At 48.3% G+C, this 24861-nt stretch overlaps 1 long non-coding RNA gene across 1 annotated transcript in view; it reads left to right on the top strand.

Annotated features, from left to right (window-relative positions):
* LOC142008470 (uncharacterized) overlaps positions 1-17977 on the top strand; it is a 59012-nt gene extending 41035 nt beyond the window's left edge. Inside the window, exons 2-3 of the long non-coding RNA XR_012644154.1 lie at positions 169-275; positions 17807-17977. This is a non-coding gene — a long non-coding RNA (uncharacterized LOC142008470). The remainder of the gene's footprint in view (positions 1-168; positions 276-17806) is intronic.
* Positions 17978-24861: the final 6884 nt, after the last annotated feature.

Below are 24861 nucleotides of genomic sequence, written 5' to 3'. Positions count from 1 at the left end.
GGCAAAGTGGTAGGGGGGCCCAGTTCTGTGCCTTGAGAGGGATGAGGCTGAGGGCAATCAGCCCTTAGTCCTGCCTGGCCCCAGCTATGAGGAGCAGCAGACTGCTGGACTTCAAATCTGGATCCAGAGTCAACTGCCCCCTTCACTACTTCCCTCCCCTGCCAGCAGGTCTGCTAGGAATTGTGACCCAACAGACTGGCCTGGAGACTTCTCAACCTCTCTGCAAGGAGGCACTGACGGAGGGATGTGCCAGTTGCTTTTGGGAGCTACCTGAGGTAAGCACTGCCCAGCTGGAGCCTACATCTTCTTCCACATGCCAAGCCCCTGTACCAGTCCAGAGCCTGCACCTCACATCCAAACTCTGTCCCAGAACCTGCACCCTGTATCCCTTCCTGCACCCAAACTCCCTCCCTAAGCCTGCAACTAGCATCCTCTCCTGTACCCTCAACCTCTACCCCAGCCTGCTGAAAGTGAGTTGTGGAGGGAAGAGTGAGCAATTGAGGGAGAAGGGGTGGGGCTGGGGCCTTGGGGAAGGGGAGTGGGCAAGGGTTGAGTAAGGCAGGGGAAGGACTGGGGCCCTTGCAAAATTTTAAATAAAAAATGGGGTCTTTGGGTTGGAAAAGTTTGAGAACTGCTAATCTAGCCCAATATGCTGTCCTCTGAGGGTGGCCAATGCAAGATAACTTCAAAGGCCTTGCATCTAGCAATCAGAAGGATTGCCGGAGCATAGGGTTTCATCTCTGACCATCTCAGCTAATAGCCTTTGATGGACCTATCCTCCACGAACTCCTCTAACTCTTTTTTAAACACAGTTATATTTTTGGTCTTCACAATATCACTTTGCAGTGAGTTTCATGGGTAGACCATGCATTATGTGAAGGTGTATGTCCTTGGCTATGTCTCGACAAGCCCAAAACTTTGAAATGGCCATGCAAATAGCCATTTTGAAGTTTACTAATGAAGCGCTGAAATACATATTCAGCGCCTCATTAGAATGCTGGCAGCCGTGGCACTTTGAAACTGCAGCGGCTCGCCGCCACACGGCTCATCCAGATGGGGGTCCTTTTTGAAAGGACACCACCAACTTTGAAATCCCCTTATTCCTATCAGCAACATCCACCCACCGCCTTAGTTGTGTCTTTTCTAAATTGAACAGTCCAGTCTTATTAACCTCTTCTCATATGGGAGCTCTTCCCTACCTGAATCATATTTTTTGCCTGCCTCTATACTTTTTCCAGTGGTGAATGAAGTACTCAAGGTGTTGGCTATATCACCACTGACGCAAATTGTGGCATTATGATGTTTCCTCTTTTTTCTTTCCTAATGATTCCAAATATTCTCTTATTTTTTGACTGCTGCACCATGGTGAATAGACGTTTTCACAGAACTACTCACAATGACACGAAGATCTTTCTTGAATTTCACTAGCTAGTTTAGACCCTATCATTTTATAATCTGAGTTGGGAATGTGTTTCCAATATGCATTACTTTGCATTTATCAACACTGAATTTCATTTGCCATTTTGTTGCCCAGTTACCCAGTTTTGGGCTAGATGACGACTGGCAGTGACCCACTGAGGTGAGGTTGGTCTGGGGGTCAGGGTTCCCTTGGAAGGGAGGACCCCAGAGTGCAGGGCCCTGTGTAGAGCAGTAGTGCAAGGGAAACAGCACTGTGACCTGGGAGGGACATGAGGCCTGAAATAACGCAGAAGAGATAGGTAACTGAGCTTAAGACACCAGCCAATAGGGTGTCAAGTATCGGAGGGGTAACCATGTTAGTCTGGATCTGTAACAGCAACGAAGGGTCCTGTGGCACCTTATAGACTAACAGAAAAGTTTTGAGCATGAGCTTTCGTGAGCACAGACTCACTTCATCAGATGCTGGTCTGATGTTGGAAATCTGATGTCCAAGACCAGCATCTGATGAAGTGAGTCTGCGCTCACGAAAGCTTATGCTCAAAACTTTTCTGTTCATCTATAAGGTGCCACAGGACCCTTCGTTGCTGTTACAGCCAATAGGGGGCACTCCAGGGCTGGAAGAGCTAATTCCCAGATAGATCTGCAGGAGGTGCCGCACCAGTAAGTGCTCAGACTTTTGCATATGGTCATCAACAAGTCTTCAACACTGATTAGCTCTACCTTGGAGTTAGAGGCAGATCTTTTTACTTCTAACTACTCTTTGGCAGCAATTCTGTGCAGGGCAGCAGGATGAAAAATTGTCACTTATAATGACGGGCTCTTTTGAACAAAGGGGAGCATGTGTTTGGCAGAACTAGAAGACAGCAGAAAGAAGGGAGGCAGGATGGACCTAGCTTCCCATAAGGACTTTAATTAAACACAGACTCGTAACGGGTTAAACCAGCCTAAGGGATTTTGCAGTCTTCATGTACATGGAATCTGTCCACCTGTCTCCCTCCTGCCAGCCTCAGCACGTTGCAAGCCAGCCAAGAAGCTGTCAGCCCTCCCAGGGTATCTCCCCCAGTGCCTGCAGCTAGCTAAGAAACTGCTGGCCACACAAGATATCTCTCTCCAGCCTGCTGCAGCCAGCCAAGAAATTGGCTATATTTCTGGTAGCCCCAATCCAATTCCTTATGCCTCGTAAAATGACTCACCTCCCAGCCCAGTACTGAATTAAGGCAACTGCAGCCCTCTCACATGCTGGAATAGGAAACATCTGAACTGGCTGCTGGCCAAACAGATGGCATGTGGCTTTGCACCAAAAAGCTGATTGGTCAGATGGGGAGAGCTGATTGGCTGCAGCACGGCAAACAACTGATGTGGGTTGTCCATACAACAGCTTATTGGCTGCCTCCCCTGGGTGCTGAGCATCCACTATTTTTTTCAGTGGGTGCAATAGCTCTGGAGCACCCGTTGAGTTGGAACCTATGGTCTTCAAACTTGCCTCCTCACTGTTTATCACTTTCTCCACATCAACTATGTAAATGTTGAATAGCACTACTAGTCCCAGTACACATCGATAAGGCCCCTGTTATTTACGTTTCTCCTGTATGAAAGTTGACCACTTATTCTCTACCCCTTTTTTTATCAACCCAGGGATCTTCTCTCTTATGTCACGATTCCTTACTTTACTTAAGAGGCGTTGGTGATGGGCCATATCAAAAGCTTTCTGGAAGTGGAAGCATATTTTATGTACTGGATCAAATTTGTCTACATTTGTTAATGCCCTTAAAACTCTAATAGATTGGTGAGGCATGATTTCACTTTACCAAAAACATGCTGACTCTTCCCCAACATATTGTGCTTATTTATATATCTGATAGTTCTTTATGATAGTTTCAACCAATCTGCTTGTACTGAAGTCAGGCTTACCATGCTGGAATTGGCAAGTTTGCTTCTGGAGCCTTTTTAAAAAAGCTACTTTACATTAGCTGTCCTCCAAGTCAGCTGGTACTGAAGTAACTTGCACACTGCATTTAGTAGTAACAGAGGGGTAACCGTGCTAGTCTGTACTCCAACAAAACAAAACAGCAGAAATGTAGCACTTTAAAGACTAACAAAATAATTTATTCGGTGATGAGCTTTTGTGGGACAGCCCCAGTTCATCAGGATCTGATCAGGATCTGAGGAAGTGGGTCTGTCCCAGGAAAGCTCATCACCAAATAAATCATTTTGTTAGTCTTTAAAGTGCTACATTTTTGCTGTTCTGTTTTACTGCTTTTAGTAGTTCTTCAGTTTCATCATTGAGTTTTCAGATTTCTTTGGTGAATATCATCTGGTCCTGGTGACTTATTACCCTTTAATTTATCAATGTGTTCCAAAATCTCCTCCCTCTATTTTATTTTCACCAGGTTTCTTATCTTTCCTTCTGTAGCTGTGTACAAAGTCACATACAACTCCTTTTCATGAGATTGAATCCAAAATCCTCTGCACAAGTTCCAGTGGTGCTTCAAAGGAAGTGACAGTTCCTAAAATTTCATAGAAGATATGATGGAAATTATTAAATATCATGTATTTAATATCATAAATTTAATGGGTGCTTTAACTTAAGATATACAATATAGGTGTAGTTGAGTCAGTCCTGGGATTATTAGAGAGACAATATGGGTGATGTAATATCTTTTATTGCAGTAACTTGATGAAAGAAACTGGTAGACAGCTCAGGGAAGAACAGGCCAGCTTCCAAAGTGGGAGATCTTGAACTGACCAAATAGCAACTTCCAGCATGAGCAGAAAATAGGCTCTTGAGTGGAACTCTCCCCTGCCCCCTCCACCCTCCCATACATAACCTTCATAGATTTCTAAAAAGCCTTAACAGTTTTGATAGAGACACTTTGTGGAAAATACTGCAACATGGTGGCATCCCATCCAAAATTATTAACCTGATTCATTCAACGTATGAACCCTTGACATGTCAAGTTGTTCACAATGGTGTCTTGACAGAATTCTTCAGCATACTCTCAGGAGTATAACAAGGATGACTATTGTCACTTTTCCTGTTCTTGATCACAATGGACTGGACTATGATCAGGACAACAGAAGGCCATCAATGGGGTATTCAGTAGTCACTTTTCAAACAGCCAGAGGACATTGATTTTGCTGATGATGTCCCCCTTCCTTCACACCAACATGAAAGCATGGAAGAAAAGGTCGCAACACTAGACAAAACTGCCTCAGTGACTGGACTGAGCATTAACAAGGGAAAGACCAAGACAGTGAAGATCCACCAATCCCATAACAACACCATCACAGTGGGAGGGGATGACCTGGAAGACCTGTAGCAGTTCACCTACTCAGGGAGTATTATGGGCAAAGATGGAGGAACAGATAGGGTTATCAGTGCCAAGATAGGGAAGTATCAGAGGGGTAGCCATGTTAGTCTGTATCTGCAAAAACAATGAGAACTCCTGTGGCACCTTATAAACTAATAGATATTTCAGAGCATAAGCTTTCGTGGGCAAAGACCCCCTTCATCAGATGAAGTGGTGAAAAGGGAAAGCAACAGCTGTATTCAAGTTTCTTCATCCCATATGGCTCTCACAAATAATACCTGTGAAGATGAAACTGTGGATCTTCAGTACATATGTGAAGCTTGTGCTCTTGTATGGATGTGAGACCTGGCATACTAAAAAATCTTCAAATCACAAGCTACAGACATTCATAAACAGATGTCTGAACTACATCCTTCACATCAAATGACAAGACTTTGTCACAAATGAGGAGGTTTGGAACAGAGCAGGACAAGAACCGCTTGACATTTAAGTCAAGAGAAGACAGTAGGGATGGCTAGGCCATGCTCTCAGAAAACCATCATCCAGCATTGTCCATCAAGCTCTCGAATGGAACCCACAAGGAAAATGCAAAAGAGGAAGACTTTGGACTATGTGGAGATGATCTACTGAGACGGAAGGACAACAACTGGGCTACTCCTGGAGTCAACTAAAAGTTTTGTCCCAAGACAGAGTGAAGTGGAGGAGACTTGTACGTGATTTATGCTCCACTCTGAGTACAAGACAAGTCAAGTAAGTCAGTCTGTTGGTGAGAGAGACACTTCTGAGCTAAACAGTGCTCCTCTTCTGGTCTAGGACAACTACGTGTAACCCATAAACCTAAGTGTGGTTAACTATCCTACATTGTGGTAGCTAGACCACTTCACAAAGAGAGAATAAATATCCTCTACAGCCTAGGTTGAGAGCCAGCTGGCCTTTAGCTCAAGCTGTAGAGGTGCCTGCATGAAGCTCCTGAGGTCCCTTGTTGGAGTCTGCCCATGGGCAGTTACATACTTGCCGTGAGATGAACCGATTGTTTAGCATAAGACACTAACACATTCATAGTTAAGTAATCCATAAACACCTCTGTCATGGGACAAAAAGATGAAGTCGTTGGGCTGCAGACTGTTGTAATAAACTATAAATGCAGTGTCTTGGGTCAGTTCCTGATTTTGAGTGTCTAGCTGAGTAGTGAATTAAGCTAACAGGCTCATCTTTTGAAAGTGTCTTTTAGGTGTCCTTTGAGGGCTAAGGACTGATATAGATACACATATGGAATGGCCACTTAGTGAAGAGTGTTCACCTAAAGGTATTAGGCTGTTTTTATCTTATCACTTTCCTATGTGTGTTCATTCTAGAGCATAATGATTGTCTGGTTTCACCTACGTAGGTGTTGTGGTGTTTAGTGCACAAAAGGAGGTACAACACATGCTGGCTGCGTCTACACGTGCACGCTACTTCGAAGTAGCGGCAGTAACTTCGAAATAGCGCCCGTCACGTCTACACGTGTTGGGCGCTATTTCGAAGTTGAAATCGACGTTAGGCGGCGAGACGTCGAAGTCGCTAACCCCATGAGGGGATGGGAATAGCGCTCTACTTCGATGTTCAACATCGAAGTAGGGACGTGTAGACGATCCGCGTCCCGCAACATCGAAATAGCGGGGTCCTCCATGGCGGCCATCAGCTGGGGGGTTGAGAGATACTCTCTCTCCAGCCCTTGCGGGGCTCTGTGGTCACCGTGGGCAGCAGCCCTTAGCCCAGGGCTTCTGGCTGCTGCTGCTGCAGCTGGGGGTCCGTGCTGCATATACAGGGTCTGCAACTAGTTGTTGGCTCTGTGTATCTTGCACTGTTTAATGAAAGTGTGTCTGGGAGGGGCCCTTTAAGGGAGCGACTTGCTGTTGAGTCCGCCCCGTGACCCTGTCTGCAGCTGTGCCTGGCTCCCTTATTTCGATGTGTGCTACTTTGCCGTGTAGACGTTCCCTCGCTGTGCCTATTTCGATGTTGGGCTGAGCAACGTCGAAGTTGAACATCGACGTTGCCAGCCCTGGAGGACGTGTAGACGTTATTCATCGAAATAGTCTATTTCGATGTCGCAACATCGAAATAAGCTATTTCGAAGTTGGGTGCACGTGTAGACGTAGCCGCTGTGATAAATATGTGTAAGGTCCAAGGATCTTGAAAGGTGTATTATCAGAGGGTGTTGATCATTGTAGCAGTGGAGGTATGTCTTCAAGTCTTGCAGCTGTAGTTTTCACCTGCCTTCCCATCCTGGAACCCATACATATTACATATGGCTTGTACCCCCATTTCTGGCCTTCAAATAACCTTATAACCTCTCTAATCTCCTAATCAGTAGCATGCTCCCCACAGGCCAAGGCATACCAAATCAAAGTGGCATCAAGACCCAGCCAGATTCATAGCTTACTCAGTTGCAATTTTTTTTTTAAAAAGCCTTATCCCTAGGCAGGAGTATCAAAGCCTATTAACAAGAATCCCTCTCGTCTTACGTCTATGGTGAATTTTCCTGCCCCCCATCGCAATCAATGTGGACTAAAGAATAGGAGATTAGGAACCAGCTCATGCAAAACTTCCAGATGCAGAAATGTCATTAAAGCCATTGGGACATCAACAAGCCAAGGCTCTGAAGGACTCTGCCAGGCTTTGCTAAGAGATGACCATTCTCAGTGATTAAGAACTTCATTTAGATCCAAAGGGGTTCATAAATTCCAAGGTCAAAAGGGACCATTGTGGTCATCTAATCTGACTTTTCTATAACATAGGCCAGAGAATTTTTCCCAAAATAATCCCTTGAGCATCCCTTTTAGGAAAAAAAACCAAAACATTCTTGATTAAAAATGGTCACTGATGGAAGGTCTTCTATCACTCTTGTTAAATTGTTCCAATGGTTAATTACTCTCACCATTTAAAAAATAGTTCTTATTTCCAGTCTAAATTTGTCTAGATTAAACATTTTGCCATTGAATCGTGTTATACCTTTCTATGATATAGCTTGAAGAGCCCTGTGATGGGTGTACCAACCGCACACCGGGCCTACAAAGTTTAAACCTGATTACCTGGCTAAGTGGGGCTTGTGCATGTGACCCTGCTGTGCATGTGGCAGTTGGAGGCCAGCTATAAAAAGCCTATGGAGGAGCTCAGTCAGAGCTGATTGCTGCTGGGGAAGGTGCTGTAGGAGGAAGCTCTAGAGGAAGCGCTGTGGACAGGCCACGCTATGGGAGCCAGTTAGTGAGGACTAGCCAGAAAAGTCCCCAGACCAGAGGAAAGTGGTGACAGTGAGTCCAGTAGGAAGTAGCTCAGGGCAGGGAGTTACCTTGCTTGAGAGTTTGGTGCATTTTGGGTGTCTTCAGTGCCAAGCTAGAGGTGGACCACTCCACCACTGACAGGGCCCTGGGTTGGGACCTACTGGAGAGGGAGGACCATGATCCTCCTTGCTCCACCCCATTAACCCCAAATAGGGGTCATACAACTGTTATTATTGACTCTGGCTGCTAGCCACACTACCTTGCATGAAGGGACATTGATATTGACTAAGTGATTGTAGCCACTAGGCCCCAATGCCGTAGGGAAGGGAGGAGTATATTGACTCTGGTTGCTGGGACTCACTGCCATGAGGGAAGAAAGTGGTGTTACTGACTCTGTCCTCTAGGTCCCATTGTTCTGAAGGCAGGGAGCTTTATTACAGACTCTAGCCACTAGCCCTCACTACCCTGAGAGAAGGGAGTGTTTTTATGGACCGTGGCCACTAAGCTGGACTGTCTCACAGAGATGAGGTGTGGTTATTGAATCTGGGCCATTGGAGCTGATATGCACATGGGTGGAGCAATCATTGAGAGGCTTTAGAGGCCTAGTGCCCTACCCCTGAGGGGGACTGAAAAGCCCATTGGCAATTATTAGGTTACTTTGATACTGAAATAAAGTCAATCTTTAACCTTCACTTTGCTAAGCTAAATAAATTGAGCTCCTTGAGTCTATCACTGTAAAGCACATTCTTCTAAGATCTGAAGATGCAACTGTGCTTCAGACAACAATTTTACTGCTTGTTTGTTGCAGGTCATTTCATACAGCCCAAACAAAAGGGGTTCTATTTGGCTATTTTGTCTTTTTTCCAGATGGAGTGAAATTATTTCTCTGCAACTTTGTACAGTAGAGAAAGCAATTAAATCTTAGCACACAAGCATGTATTTATGTGATCAAGGTGAAGGCAGGAAGTGGTGGTTTTTGGTGTCAGTTCTAACCCTAAACATTGGTATGCAAAATCTTCGATCGTAACAGGTGAAGAGGATGTAGAAGTGAGCAGCATGTCAAACAGCTTATGCTAGTATGGAAGAATTAAAAGAAAAGTTTCTAAATCAAGTACAAAAACCCCAAACCAAATGCACTAAAGTCCTGCATTAACCAAATCTCACTGTATATTTTAGACAGTCTGTCTGGCCTGCTGCAGTTGTTCAAGAACTCATCTTAAACCATAAGAGTTACAGCCATGAACTTTGGTATGTAACTTCCTGATACCCTAACTTAAACCAAGGTCATGGTTTGGTTCTGTGTGGAAAGGGGGAAATGACTGAAATCCCAGGGTTTCCCTGATGATCTATATCAGATTAACCAATGAGTGCAGTGATGATGGGGAACACGATTCTGCAGGGTGACAGCAGGAACACAGTGGCCATGTGGGCCACATCTACACTACAGAAATCTTTTGAAAGATGATCTTCTGCCAGAGCTCTTCCGGAAGATCTTCTTTCAAAAGAGCGCGTCCACACACCAAAAAGCGGATCAAAAGGGCGATCTGCTTTTTTGATAGAGAACATGCACAGCTCTGGCTCTTTTGAAAGAATGGGCCAGGGATTGAAAAATCTGGCACCATAAGGACGAAAAAAGGGTCCATAGAGCGTCTACATATGCTTGTTTTTCAAAAGGAGGTGCTCTTCCTGATCTAGGAGCAGAAGGAGGCTTCCAGAAGAAGAGCCACATTCTTTTGATTTCAGATTGGAAGAGCACATTTTGTGTGTGGATGCTCTGCGTGTTCTTTCGAAAAAGGGCCTGATTTTCTGAAAGAACTTGCTAGTGTACACATGGCTGTGGAGACAGGGCTCTCTACCCTGCTGGCCACTGGACATGTAAGTGCCCCCCTGGCACGCTTGCAGCAACCGCCCAAGGGACCATCACCCCCTCCTAGACACTGGGGCCTGGAACCCTGGACTGGCCCACAGTCCTTTCCAGATTATTGTCCCCTCATGTTGTGGCCAGGAATCCTCCCCCGCTCTCTGACTTCAAACTACCCTGGTCCCAACCCCACCTCCCACCTCAGCCCAGGGCCAGGCCCAGTGTTGCAGCTCAGCCCTGACCTTTCCGACCCCTGTACGCCCCCAGAGTTGATTCCAGACCTCTTCCTAGCACCCTGGCCCAGACCATAGCCCTCCTGTCTCAACCCAGGGCTGGCCCCAACCTCCCTGGCCAGTCTGAGGTGGAGGGGCTGGGTTGAGGCAGGGCCTGGCCCACCAGCTTATCCCCAGTGTAGCTGGGGCAGGGAGCGGTGGTCTACTGCTGTCCCTCCACCTGCCCAGAGACAGCCAGGGGGCCCGGGAACCATGGCCTGATGCAACACTTGCAACCCAGGGACAGGTAGGTGGTGGCCCAGAGCTGCAGCCTCACCTGGCCTCCCCACCACCAAGGACTGGTGGGAAGGGGCTGGGAGACATAGCCTGACCTGGCTTTCCCCAAATGGGAATAGGCAGGATGTGCCAGGATACATAGCCTGACCCAGCTTCTGCCTCCCAAGGACAGGCAGAGGGGTGAGATTAGGAGCTATGGCCAGACCCTGCCCTCCCCCCCAGGGACAGGCAGGGAGGCTGAGAGCCATTGCCCAAACAACCCCTCTGCCCCAAAACTGTCTGGGCCAGCCTGGAGCCACCAGCTGACCTGATGTCCTGGGAACAGGTGGGGGACCTGACCCAGCTCCCAATGTGAGGACAGGTACGTGGGCCAGGAGCCTTGGTCTATACCACCTCTCCCACTCCCCCAACCAAAGAACAGGCAGGGTGGGGCCAGGAGCAGAAAAAGGACCTGAGCAACGTTGGGTACATCTGCTAGTAAATAGATATCCAAAGCAAGTGTGAGGAAAACTAAAGCCAAAATTCACTTACTTATATTTTTTAAAAGCCTGCCCGTAAGTCTAGAAGGCTTTATAAATGAATAAGCTGACACCTCCTCCAGAGCCTGTACCCCCACCATACAACAGGCCAGAGCATGCACCCAGACTCCATCCCGGGTGTATCCCTCACCTCCTCCTGCATCCCTATTGCCTCTCAGCACTTGCAGCCTGCACACCTCCTGCGCCCCAATCTCCTGACTCATCCCAGAGACTGCAATCAGACACCCTCCTGCACCTAAACTCCCCCCCTGAATTCCCCTTTCACCCTCTTGCACTCAAATGCCAAAAGCCTGCATCCTCTTCTGCCCCCCAACCCCTCTGTGATGTTATTGGATTTTTAAACTGGATATGGAAGCCATTTCTGTCACCATTGTATATAGTGGGTCAAGTGACGTGTCTAATGAAAGCTGGGGATGCCCTGAACCTGTCTGTTACTTGCATGTCTATACCATTGTAGTACCCAGAGGTCCTGAGACCTCATCTGGGATGAGTGAAGCCTCTGCTCTACAGCCTTAGCTGAGGGCCAGCTGGCCTATAGCTCATGTGGTAGAGTGTAGGGCTTTAGACCCTATGCTCGCAGATTCTATGCCTGGTCCTGGCAACCCAGGTCTATCAGCTTTACACCATGTTTGTATGTGAAGTTATACATATTGGCTCTATAGCTGCATTAGGAATGTGTTAGTGATGAGCCTCATGATAGCAGGTGAGATCACCTTCCCAGCCAGGATGATGGACTAAGACAAAAGAACAGATTCCCAGATGTCAAATACACATCTCAAGAATTTAGGGCTGTCACCTGGAATGCATCCAATGGCAAAGTGCCACAGCAGCCTACTTGAGTCAGGTGACCTTGACTCTCCAGTGCCTGATGGGAAGGAGAAAAGACTTTTTCCCTCCGCTGGAAAAACTATAAGAGGGGCCCTGGCAGGGTCCATCTTAGTTCTTTCAACCACCATGAACTAGCCTTTCTGGACTGGGGGCTCATCTCCTAAAAGGATGCTTGCAAAGACTTTCAAGAATCAGCATATAACATTGCTGGCCTGCATCAATGCCTGTGGCTGAACCCTTTGGGGTCCAGAAGAATCTGTGTGGTGTTGGTAAAATAGGTTTTAAGAACCTGTCACGTTACTAGGGGACTGTTGGTCTGGGCTGTTATAGCAGCTAGGAAATCTGTGGGTTAGTTTGTGTGACTTCTGGCTGGCCAGTGGGGCTGGCCGAGGTACTTTTGTGGCTGGTTTGATTTGCCTTAGAAGGAAATTATGGTCAGGGCTATAAGTGGCCTGGTTTTAAGCAAAGATATCCTGGATTGATTGCCTTAGCTGTGCCCAGAAACCCCATCATATTATACCTGCCCCAGACCAGAGCCTGCACCCAGCACCTAAACTCCCTCCCAGAGTCTTAAGCAGGTGGGAGGAGGGATATGGGCTCTGAACATTCTGGGCACCACCAACATTTCTGCAAACTTGCCATCACTACTCAGAGGTTAACATGAACATTTTTTCTCCCTCCTCCATGTATCACCCTTTGACATACTTGAAAACTGTTATCAAGCCCTCCTCAGTCCTCTCTTCTCCAGGATAAACAAACCCATGTTTTTACCATCTTCCCTCATAGGTCAGTTTTCTAGACCTTTTAATAATCTTTGTTATTCTTCTCTGGAGCTTCTCCAGACCTTCTCCAGTTTGTCCACATCTTTCCTAAAATGTGGTGCTCAGAGCTAGACACAATACTCCAACTGAGTCCTAATTAGCACAGAGTAGAGTGGCAGAATTACTTCTTATATCTTGCTGATGATGCTTCTGGCAAATACAACCCAGAATGATATTCGCTTTTATTGCAACACTATTATACTGTTGACTCATATTTATCTTGTGATCTACTATGACCACCAGATCTCTTTCCACAATACTCCTTCCTACACAGTCACTTCTCGTTTGTCTATGTGCAACTCATTGTTCCTTCCTATGTGGAGTACTTTGCTTTTATCCTCATTGAATTTCAGATTTACTTCAGACCATTTCTTCAGTTTGTCGACATCATTTTGGGTGCGTCTACACTAGCACTCTATTTCAAAATTAATTTTGAAAGTGGCCTCAATTTTGAAAGAGGCTGCGGAGAGTCTACGCGCTCAACAGCCTCTTTTGAAATTGTTTTCGGCGAAACGGGTCCGAATTTCAAAATCACTCTTCCCATCCGGGATTGGGAAGAGCGGCCCCTTTTGAAATAAAATTTTGAAATAGGGCATGTGTAGATGCTCTGCGGCCAGCAATTTCGAAATTGCGGGTCTGCCATGGCGGCGGCTCCAGGGATCGCGGGAGACATGCTAGCAAGCCCCGGTGGAGCTCTATGGTCCCTGGGCCAGCCCCTTAAAGCCGCAAGGCTCTGGAAACCCTGTGCAGGAAGCTGAGAGCGTGCCTAGGGCTCGAGAAGCACAAGCTCAGCCCTATACACTCTCCAGCAGCCAGATGGCCATGACACCCAGCCCATCAGTGGGATGGCAAGCCCCCCGCACTCTGGGGCACTCCAGGAGGCCCCCTCTTCCCCAGCTGAGGGATCGCCGGAGGAGAGCCAGGGCCAGAGAAGGAGGGGCCCGTCCTGGACCGAGGCCAAGGTAAAAGACCTCCTCGGCCTCTGGGCAGAGGAGGAGGTGCTGCTCCACAGCACAGGGAGGCCCTGCAATGCAGCTGCCTTTGAGTGGCTGTCCCTGGGGCTGCGGAAGCGGGAACACCCCGAGCGCATGGCTGCTCAGGGCTGCTCCAAAGTTAAGGAGCTCAGGCAGGCCTACAGCCAGGCCAAGGATGCCCGCAGCTGATTGGGGGCTGGGGCTGGCCCGAGGCACCCACACTACTGGACCCTGCAACAGCTCCTCGGCCCGAAGGACGTCCCAGAGCCATCAGTGCAGGTGGACACAGGCGACCCAGACCCCGACCGGGAGATAGACCCACTGGAGCAGCCGGGACCCTTCAGCCAGACCACACCTGCAGGGACCGGGAGCAACTTGGATGAGGGGGGCCTGTTACTCATCACAGTGAGCTCCAAGACCTCCAGCCAGGTGCCCTCGAGGCCGGTGTTCCCGGACCTGTTCTCCAGAGGTCCAGGTAGGTGACAGGTGGATCGGGTGGCCTGGGTGGGGGGACCTATCCCTGGGTACCCTGCCCCATCCCAGACCCAAGCACAGCGCCATCCAGCACCTGCACCCATGGACAGCACCCTAGCCTGCCCGACCGGGGAGGGATGCGGGGGCCAGGCCGCAGCCAGCAATTGCCCCACAGATGAGGTCCCGGCGGGCACACGGGAACCCGAAGTGGGGTCGGCAGGGGAGGCACCACCTCAGGGGATGGCCTGGGGATGGCGCATGTGGAGACCCCAGTCCCGGGCAACATCACTGATGGGTGGCCACTCTCCCCTTGTGTCTCCACAGCATCATCCTCTGAGGGCCAGACCACACCTGTGCCACCCTCGGACGGAGCTGGAGAGCCCTCCTCTCCATTGCCCTGGGTGCCGCCTGCCCAGACCCGGATGGCGTGATGCCGGCGGCGCTACAACCACCAGGAGGCGGCGGAGGCCTACACCGCAGCCATCTGGGAGCAGCCCTCCGTGCTCTGGGAGTGGCTACTCATGGAGCAGGAGGAGAGGGCCTGGTGGAGGAAGGACAGGGCCTGGCGGAGGGAGGTCTGGTCTGAGGTGGTCACAGCCCTCCGACGGCTGGACCCCCTGAACCAACTCCCACTGCTGCCCCTGAACACATTGCCCTCATCCCACCCACCCTCAGCCCATCTGCCCATCTTGCCCTGGCCAGCTGGCTGGTGGCCAGTGCCAGCCAGGAGGGGGATCCCCTCCCCGGCCCCCCCAGCCCCCACCCCCAACCCGCCTCACCCAGCCCGCCCTGTTCTTCAGCCCTTGAACGACCCTACCTCCCCATCCTTCCAGCCCCCTCCCAGCCCCAACAGGGCCCCCGCACCAGGGGCGGCAAGGACACCCGTACCTGCCGGGGATCTTGCCCCTCCACCCCAGGGGGGACTAAGCCTGCCCATGCCTGTGGCCCCAGCCATGGGGGCATGCACGTGCCCCATTGTATATAGTTCTCCCCTTGCTCCCCCCATATTTAGCCCCAATAGGAAGACCCCACGCCATTGTTTAATGCCGTTTATTTACATAGTTAGTCCCCAGTTAATAAACCTTTTAGTGTAGCCCAGTGTCCCCTGTGTGTGTGTGGGGGGCCATGCTGCAGGGTGGGTGTGAGCCATGTGCCAGGTGGAGGTCAGCATGGCTCCTGCTTGAAGGCCTCCCGGAGGGCTTCCCGGACCCTAACCCCTTCACGCTGTGCCTGGCGGCATGGGGCTGTGGGTGGCTGCTCATAGCCAAGGCCGCTGTCCGCAGCCCACCCGAGCATGTAGTGCTCCTGCTTGCCCTCCACCACATTGTGCAGTGCGCAACAGGCCACAACCACCCCAGGGATGTTGCGCAGGCTCACATCCAGCTGCACGTTGAGGTATCGGAAGTGCCCCTTGAGGCGTCCGAAGGCCCGCTCAACAGTGTTGCGAGCCTGGTTCAAGCGGGCATTAAAAACATCCTGGCTGGCAGTGGTGTGCCCAGTGTAGGGGTGCATCAGCCATGGCTTTAATGGGTACGCCCCATTGGCCACTATACAGGGTGGCATTGTTGTGTCCCCCACGTGGAGCTCCCAGGCAGGGATGTAGGTGCCCTCCTCCATGCGCCGCTCCAGCCAGGAGTTGCAGAATACCCGTGCATCATGGGCTCGACTGCACCAGCCAACGCAGATGTCAGTAAACCGGCCCCAGGCATTTACCAGTGCTTGGAGCACCACTGAGTGGTACCTCTTGCAGTTTATATAGCGTCCTGCACTATGGTCTGGGGCGCGGATAGCAATGTGCGTGCCATTGAGCACGCCGAAGCAGTTCAGGAATCCGAGAGCTGCGAATCCCGCCATGGCATCGTCCAGGTTGCCGAGGCAGAGGACCCTCTGCAGGAGGAGGCGGTTGATGGCCTGGACCACCTGTAGTGAGGCACCGACATGTGGGCCTGCACATCGGGGGGGCCCCCGTGCCCCCTGCAGGCCCCTCACCTGGGGGCCCCCTGCCCCTGCAGGCCCCTCAACTGGGGGCCCCTGCCCCTTCCTGGGGAGGGTGTGGGGCCCTTGTCTGACTTACCTCCAGGAGGACGGCTCCCACGGTGGCCTTGCCCACCCCGAACTGGTGCCCCATGGACCAATGGCTGTCCGGGGTGGCCATCTTCCACAGGGCAATCCCCACACGCTTCTCAACTGGGAGCGCGGGCCGCATGCAGGTGTCCATGTGCTGCAGGGCGGGTGAGAGCCACTGACACAGCTCCATGAATGTGTGCCTCATCATTCTCAAATTGGCAAGCCACCTTTCGTCGTCCCACTGGCCCAGGACCAGCCTCTCCCACCAGTCCCCACTGCTGGGGTGGCTCCAGAGGTGCCCTGGGGGACGGGGGAAGGGGAGCGGTGGCTGCCCCCTTGGCAGGGCCTGCAGGACACGTGTGGGTGGGAAGGTGGTCTCCAGGGCATCCACCAAGCCCAGGATGGTGATGACCGCCTGGGTCCCCGTGACAGTGCCAGCATCAGACTCTGACAGCTGCTGCTCCTCCATTCTCCTCTTGGTTCTGGGTGCACAGTCCATGCAGTGCTGTGTACTGCTCTGCTGGGCTCTGTGGGTGCAGGGTGGATGTGTTTGGGAGGGGCCCCTTAAGGGCGCTGCTGGCTGTGTGACCCAGAAGGGCTTGTCAGCCATGTGACCCCGTGCGTGATGTTTCTCAGCTGCTTATTTCAAAATAGCCCATTTTCCAGTGTGGATGCTCTGTTTCGAAAAATGGAGGGTATTCTTTCAAAATAGCGGATCAGTACAGTGATCCGTTTTGTGTGTGTAGCTGCACTATTTCGAAATCCTTTATTTCGATTTTCTTTTTCGATGTTCCCCCTTTCGAAATTTCTTTGTAGTGTAGACACAGCCTTTGAGTTTCAATCCTATCGTCCAACTCAATCACCTGTGCTGATTACAGTTGTAGCAATACCTTGATTTTAAATTTCCATCGATGGAGAAATTGTTGAAGTTGTTAACAATCCTCACAGTTAAAAATTTTCACCTTATTTCTAGTTTGAATTGTATAGTTTCAAATCCAACCACTGGATCTTGTTTTTCCTTTAGCTGCTAGACTGAAGATCCCATTATCAAAAATTGTTGCCTAAGCATGTATTTAGAGACTGTGATCAAGTCACTCCTTAATCTTTTCTTTCTTACATTAAATAGATAGAACTCTTTGAGTCTGTAACTATAAGGTTTGTTTTCTAATTCTTTAATCAGTCTCATTGCGCTTCTCTGAATCTTCTTGAAGTGTGCACCAGAACTGGACATAGTATTCCAGTATCAGTTGCACCTGGGCCAAATACACAGATAAAATAATGTCTCCAGTCCTCATGTAGATTCCCTTGTTTATGCATCCAAAAATAGCATTAGCCTTTTTAGCCACAACATTGCACTAGGAGTTTCTGTTCAGCTTATTATCCACCATGAACCACAAACCTCTTTCAGAGTTTCTGCTTCTCAGGACAGAATCCCCCTTCCCTTACGTATGACCTACATTCTTTGTTTCCAGATGCATACATTTACACCTAGTCATATTAAAATGCACGTTGTTTGAAAAATGTGACCTTTTTCCTTCTCATCCTGGATTGCTACCTGCCAGGTCTGGAGGAGTTCATGTTTTTTCTTAAATAAGAAAAGTAATGCTCTGACTGAGGAAAACATGAATTAACTATCTGGAACAAACATCTCTTGGAGGCAATTACTGCAAATCTCTAGACACATAAACAAGTTGGCAGACGTTCCATCTCATGGGGAAAATTGCATATTCTGGTTTTGACCAGGTTCAAGATGCCCGGCAAACAAAGAATTCAGAATTGTGTGAAGTGGCCAACCTGACATGAAGGAGGAAACGAGAACTAATAAGAGGCTGCAATCCAAAGGGACAGACCCGGCAGGAAGGGATTGAAGACTTTGATACCTACAGGGTTTTCCATGTAGAAGACGGGTGATGTTGTAAGGTGGGCATACATATAAGCTGTTTATTATTTTCAAGGTGTGCTTTCTCTGTCATGCTTTTGTTCTAAATAAACACATTGCTTTATGAAAGCCAGCGGGGCACTGGTAAACTCTGTCTTCACCCTGGGACATAGTATTGCATTTGCTGAACTAAACTCAGATTGACTAAGGGGATCACAGTGAATTGCAGAAGGAAATTGCATCCTAAATCCCAAAAGTGGAAGGCATGCAATGCAAATTCCTGTCTTGAATACGACTTTGTAAAGATACTCATTGTTGGAATGGTCTGGAGGCATTTCGTAGGGAGACATTGGCTACTGAGCATCCTCAGTTATGTACAGAGCTGTACACAGGGTTTCCATTAAGGGCAATCAATATAAAAGGTTCCACATACGCACAGTCTGAGAGCTGAGCCAATGAGAGATCAGTTCAGAAAGGGTTATAAGCAGAAAAGCTGGAGACAAGTCTAGCCTGAGGACTTCAAGGCTTCAGTGTAGACACTGCCTATGGCTATGCTGTCCAATATGCTCCCTGTTCGCCACATGGTGAATGGGGCAGCATGGCGTGGCGAAATGCAGCTCAAGAGAGCTGCACATGTGGAGTACCCCTCCACTTGCTCCACAAACACGCCCCACCACTTGGTGGGACACGTGTGTGGCGGCAGCGGCGGAGGTGAACCCTACAGCAGATTCCCCAGCATTACTCCTTCTGCCCTAGTGCAGCTGTGCTTCTCCTGCTTGGAGACACCCAGCTCCTTTGGCTCTGACGTGGTTCCTGAGGCTCCAGCTTGAAGCTGTGTGGCTTCTGCTGCTGCGCTGCAGCTTCTCCTGCCCTGGAGTGGCTGCAGGCTGGCAGGGTTTCTCCTGTCCTGGCATGGCTGCAGGCTGGCACAGTGTCTTCTGCTCCGGCCAGTGAAGCTACTTCTGCCCCAGCATGGCTGTGGGGTGGCACAGCTTTTCCTGCCCCAGCCAGTGTGGCTTCTCCTGCCTCGGTGCGGCTTTGGGCTGGTGTAGCGTGAGTCCTGCAACCCCAGCTCCAGTGAGTCGCTGGAATAGACAGCTGGGGGAGGGGCTGAGGGAGGGCATCACTGGGGGCAGTCAATATGCAAGGATCATAATCACAAGCGTGGTGATCCTTGAAATATTATTGGACTCCACTGGCCTATGCTAATGTTGACATGGTTAATCTGCTTCCACAAGAGATGGTAGCTAGGTAGATGGAAGAGTTGTTCTGTTGACCTTGTGCTATCTAAACCGGGGGCTAGGTCACTGGATTTGTCACACCGCTGAATGGCATAGCTGGGTTAATGTAACTATTTAGAGTAGACTACGCCTCTGTGGCTGAACAATGAAGGATTAAAATGTGTTTGCTGTGAGAGCTGTGTCCTAGAGCCAGTGCCACTTTGGATCTAGGTTACAAACTTCCTATTCTGATGGACCTGAGGAGATGACAATTATTACTGACTCTGGGACTGGAATTACTGCTGACTGGTACAATTACTATTGCTTTTGCTGATGATGTTATGAGGTGTTTGAAGAGCTGCAAAGCTGCTGTTCTCCTCTAACTCCTTGATGCATGGCGGTAGACTGAAGTCCTTTCAATAGAACAAGTAGAGGAGAATATGAGCATGTGTGAAAAGATTGGAAGAGAGGGTGTGTATGCTAATGCATAATGAGGCCCTTGTTTTCCTTTTTTACTAGATTTTCCTGAAAAACATCCAAGTTTGAAAAATGCAGTATTCAGGTTTTGCAGAATTTTTTTTTCACTTGAATTTTTGTAATTCCCCAGCCCTATTCCCTGCTGTGGAAGGGTAGATGGTGCTTGCCTTCCGGAGGGACTTCCAGCTGCAGGGTCCCTGCCTGGCAGCACAGCATGCCTGCATAGAAAGTAAAATGTCATCTGGTCTGGGGATCAGGACTTTGGCAGCCAAGAGTGTATATTCTTCTGTTTTAACTATATACGTATCTCCTCATTTCTTTTTGCTACTTAATACACCGTTAGTGTTGTCTTTGGTCTGAGATTTAAGGTGAGAATTGACCTGGGGTAAGTGGCTGGCCCTCTGGGACTGAGAGTAACGTGAACAGTTTGTGACCTCTGCTTGTAAAGTGACCACCTATCACAGTGTTAAGTTTGCTTGGGTGGCAAGCTAGATCAGAATGCTCAGGGAGACTGCCTGACTTTCAGTTAAGGCTATGTAGTGCCTGAGGACTTTACACGTTACTTGGTTTGTAACTAGTTATAGAACTTACAACCTTTTGGGGATTTGTGCCCACCTTCTTAACAGTCTCTTCTGAGGTTGGTATTCTAGCTTGTGAGCTACTCCACACAGTGTGACAATCATTAGTATCCCTTATGGCTTTAAAATACACTCATATAAATCTACAGTCACTTGCAGAAAGGTTTTTTTTCAACCATTTACTTCTCGTTATTCTACTATATAAAAAAGTTTCCCAGACTTTATCTCTCATAGCTTCCTCTAACTTTTTTCAAGAAGCTGCACTGCTGAAATAGTGTTTATTTTTTAAAAATCCAGAGTTAAAATCCCATTAAACCAGTACCCTGTAATTCTAATACACTGTTTATTCCAAAGATTCTTTGTTTGCTCTTAACCATGAGTTGATGGTGTAATAGCATATTCTCGCAAGCTATAAGCCAGTTAGGCCATATCTATTCTAGGATTTTTGCTGTGATTAAACTGTGCATACACTGCTCTAGTTAAAAGTTGCAATGTTTGTCTGACCTGTGTGGATAGAGCTATCTTGAATGTATGTGATATTACTTTAATTTCCAAAATACTGCTGCCTGCAGTGTTGGGTACTATTTTGTGTAAGGGAAGAACGCAGCTCCTTAAGAGAGGAAACAAATGCTGCTTCTTTGCTGAGACTTCAGTTTACTTTAGGCCTTTCTTGTTGATTTCTTTAAACTAAAATAAATCGTTTGGGCGGAAAGCACAGGATATTTTGTGTGTCTGGAAAAGAGAGGCCAAACTTCACCAGAAACTCTCAGCTGGAAAAAACTTTAAATAGTTTCCTAATAAAAGAAAATCATCATACAGACAGAATTTAAAAGCCAGTTGAACACCACACTAGAAAATATATTGTAGGGAGAATTTTGTGCTTGTCAGTTTATCTGTTTTTTTGAATGTTGTCTAAATGCTAAATCGTCAGCTGTCTGGAAAATAGATCCCAGGAAATGGACTAGATGATGTAATATAAAGTTATGAAATGCCCGCCAGGAAAAGAGGCTGAATGTCTTCCACTTGCGCCGCCTCAGGCGCATCCTTGGAATATCATGGAAGGACAGAGTGACCAACACCACCATCCTCAAGCAAGCTGGAATCCCAACCAGGCACACCCTCCTCAGGCAGCGTCGACTCCGCTGGCTTGGCCACGTCCACAGGATGAATGATGGAAGGATTCCAAAAGACATCCTGTATAGTGAGCTAGCCTCTAGCAAAAGACCTCCCAGACGCCCCCAGTTGCGCTACAAAGATGTCTGCAAGAGAGACCTCAGAGAGGTAGACATCGGGCTGGACAACTGGGAACAACTAGCAGACGACTGCGGCAGATGGAGGCAGGGGTTACACAAGGGCCTTCAGAAGGGCAAGATGAAGATCAGACATCTAGCAGAGGAGAAGCAAGCGCACAGAAAGCACACTAACGACTTGCCAGACACCCACCACATCTGCAGGAGATGCAGCAAGGACTGTCACTCTCGTGTGGGTCTTCATAGTCACAGTAGATGCTGTAAATGAAGTCCTCAATTGAAACTATAAAGGGCGTGATCCATAGTCTATGCAGACTGAAGGATGCCTACTACTACTAATAAAACATTGTAAAGGAAAGCATGGAGAGCCAATTCCTACAGATTCCTGTGCCTTGTCTTTAGAATTGGAGGGGTGGGAGGGGGAAGGAAGGGGAAGAGACTGCTCTAAACAAGAAAACAAACCGGCTGTTTAGACTTGTAACCCCAGATGCACTGAGACCATGTACTAGGGTGAGTGAAGTCTCTGCTCTGCAGCCTCACTGGAGAAGCAGCTGGCCTTTAGCTTGTGTGGTTGAGCACAAAGGTTTAGCTGCTAGCGGTCCCAGGTTCAATCCTGTCTTCCAGCAACCAAGGTTTGTTGGGGTTAGAGAGTTATGACCTGACCATGTACCTTTATGATTACAAACAGTCATACTGTATTCAGTAGGACAACTTGCGTATATAAGGGCTGCAAGTTCAGTTCTTTGGATCCTTCCCTGGTTGTGTCATTGAGCGAGTGTGGACTTTGTCAGTGACTCCCTCCTTTCTGGGGGCAGCAGAGCAATGCGCTTCTTGCACTTCTTCTAAAGGTACTTGGAATTATCATGTCATTTATTCTAATGGGATGTCTCACCCAGCAATGGCCTTCCTTAAGAAAGCATGGAAAAAACTTCCACAACTAAAAGTGTACCAAGGTGTAACTGGTGGCTCCAATTTTACCCATACTGATTTAGGACGCAAAATATGGGGACTTAATGCTGCTTAAAAGACACTTGACACTTTTCAAATGTGGTACTGGCAAAAACTCTTGTATATCTCCTGAATGGGGGGAAAAAAGATTAAAGCTGTGTTAAAATATTATTGCAGAGTTGAAGACTTCTTTGGAAATCAACAGAAGCAAATTTACATACTTTGGGTAACATTAAGAGTAGAACTGGAAATAACCCTGAGAAAGCTATAAGGAAGGAATGGTGGAAGTTTATTGCAATAGGAGATGACTATGGATGGATGGCATGTAGCAGATCACTAGAAGATCAACTGCTGAGTGGTCAAATTTAGCAGTGGAGGGTATCAGGAAAAGTCTGCTATTATGTTACTGCTGTCCAGACATGAACAAATGGATGTGCTTATACTAGTGAAAAATACTCTGAGATTAAACGCCAACAGGCGTATTACATGTAGCAGGGAAGGACCCTCTAAAGAGAAGCTGAATCATTATGTAATCCAAATAATAGAATGGGCTAACATATTTTTTTCAAATTGTTCAAAAATACAAGCTCGTTCTAAGGACAAAGAGACCATTCCTCAGTGGGCAGGTCTTCAGCCCCTAAAAGCTTGATAGACACTTTAAACATCTCTGAGGGTATGTCTACACTTACCAGGAGATTGACCCATACAGGGTCAATCTTCTGGACTTCAGTTTTGCACATGGGGTAAAGATGCACAAAATCTATCTCTCTGGGGTCTGCAGTCTCATGAAGAGTAAGGCAGGTCAACCAGAGACACACTCCCATCACGTCCCTCAGTGAAGATGGACCTTATAGTCAACTGCAGATATGTCAATTTTAGCTACACAATAGCAATAGCTAGAATTCCGTATCTGAAGCTGACTGTAAAGTCTAGTGTAGGCCAAGCCTTAGAAACCATTAGCCATTTACTGTGTCAGGAATAGCCAATAGGCAGACTAGAGGCCAAATCCAGACCATCACATGCTTTTGTATGGATCCCAAAAATCTTTTTATTTACTTATTATTATCATTATTGTTATAGTTTTTAAATTATTTTATTGGGAGTCAGGACCTTGACAAAAAATAACTAACTTTCCCTGTGTGTAGACGCTAGAGCATTGGTGTCACATTCCCACTGAGAAGCACAGTTTTTTGTACCAACTTTAGCAACAAATAGATTTAAGGTGTCTCCTGAATAATTGTCAGGACAATACTCTGTAGTTTAAGTAATGTAAGTATGATGTTAGCAGGGTCTACACAACAGAGAAAAGGTTGTGATATCCTGGCCAGACTTCAGTGCAATAAAATGTCCCAGTCACTGCCGCTGCCTGATCATTTGGCAGCAGCATGAGTGTAACCACAACTGTTGTCTGCAAATACAGATATCCAACGTCAGCTCACACTCTTGGTTAAAAACATACATATAGTCCACACCATAGCTACCTGCTATGTTCCTCAGTCTGCCCATTTTACCTGATGGTTAGCTGGATAGGCTTCAGCCAAATTTTTCTCAGCCAGGTCCAGATCTCTGCAGAACACTAGCTAAGACATTCAAATTCCAGATGAAATGGAAACATAGAATTGGACGATGTTGCTATGTTGAAAACACATTAGTTCAGCTCACAAACTCTTCCAATAGCCCCCATATGTGCAATGATCAGAAGAGGTCTATGGAAATAATGTGACAGTGCTACAACAGCTCTGTGGGTGGGGGAGCTGAGCAGTGCTCCCCACACTTACTCCTGTCTGCACTCCTCACCCTGGGCCACAGCTGGGGGCAGCTGAGGCAGGGTCTGTGAAAGAGGGTGTATCCCTCCAAGTTGGCTGGTGTGGCGTAGAGTCTCTGGAGGGGCACACACATCCCCTCTGACAACCAGCCTGTCCTAGGGCAGAAGGCTGTGTGCTCTCCTGGGTCAGGTAGTGTGGTCCAGTGCTTGCAGGAGGGGGGTGCGCTCCCTGTGTTGGTCTGCGTGGTACAGCATCTATAGAAAGGAGGCACATTCCTGCTGGGTTGGCCTGTTATGGGGTCTGTGAAGAGGGGGTGCGCTCCCATTGGGCATATTCCTGATGGGAAATATGAGTCAGTGGAGGATGGGAAGAGTACATGTGTGAGGGGAATGAGACAGCTGGCGGGACATGAGAAGGGCTGTGGTGGGGGCATGAGCTGGCAGGAGGAAGGGTGTGTGCTGAGGGGAGAGCTGTGTGTTGGGGAATGATACAGTTTAGGAAAGGGGTGCGTGTGGGGAAAGGACCAGGGTGCGACAGTGGAGGGAGGGATATGTATGTAGGGGGATGTGTGCAGGTGGGGAGTAAACCAGATAACTGGGGAGAAGCTGGGGGAGTAGAGGCATGGGATGGGGATGTGGACGTGGACAGGGAGAAATGAGGGTGGCTGGGAGGGAAAGCAT

The sequence above is a fragment of the Carettochelys insculpta genome, chromosome 2 (genome assembly GCF_033958435.1).
Source record: "Carettochelys insculpta isolate YL-2023 chromosome 2, ASM3395843v1, whole genome shotgun sequence".
Taxonomy (NCBI): domain Eukaryota; kingdom Metazoa; phylum Chordata; order Testudines; family Carettochelyidae; genus Carettochelys; species Carettochelys insculpta.
This window is presented reverse-complemented; position numbering and strand designations above follow the sequence as displayed.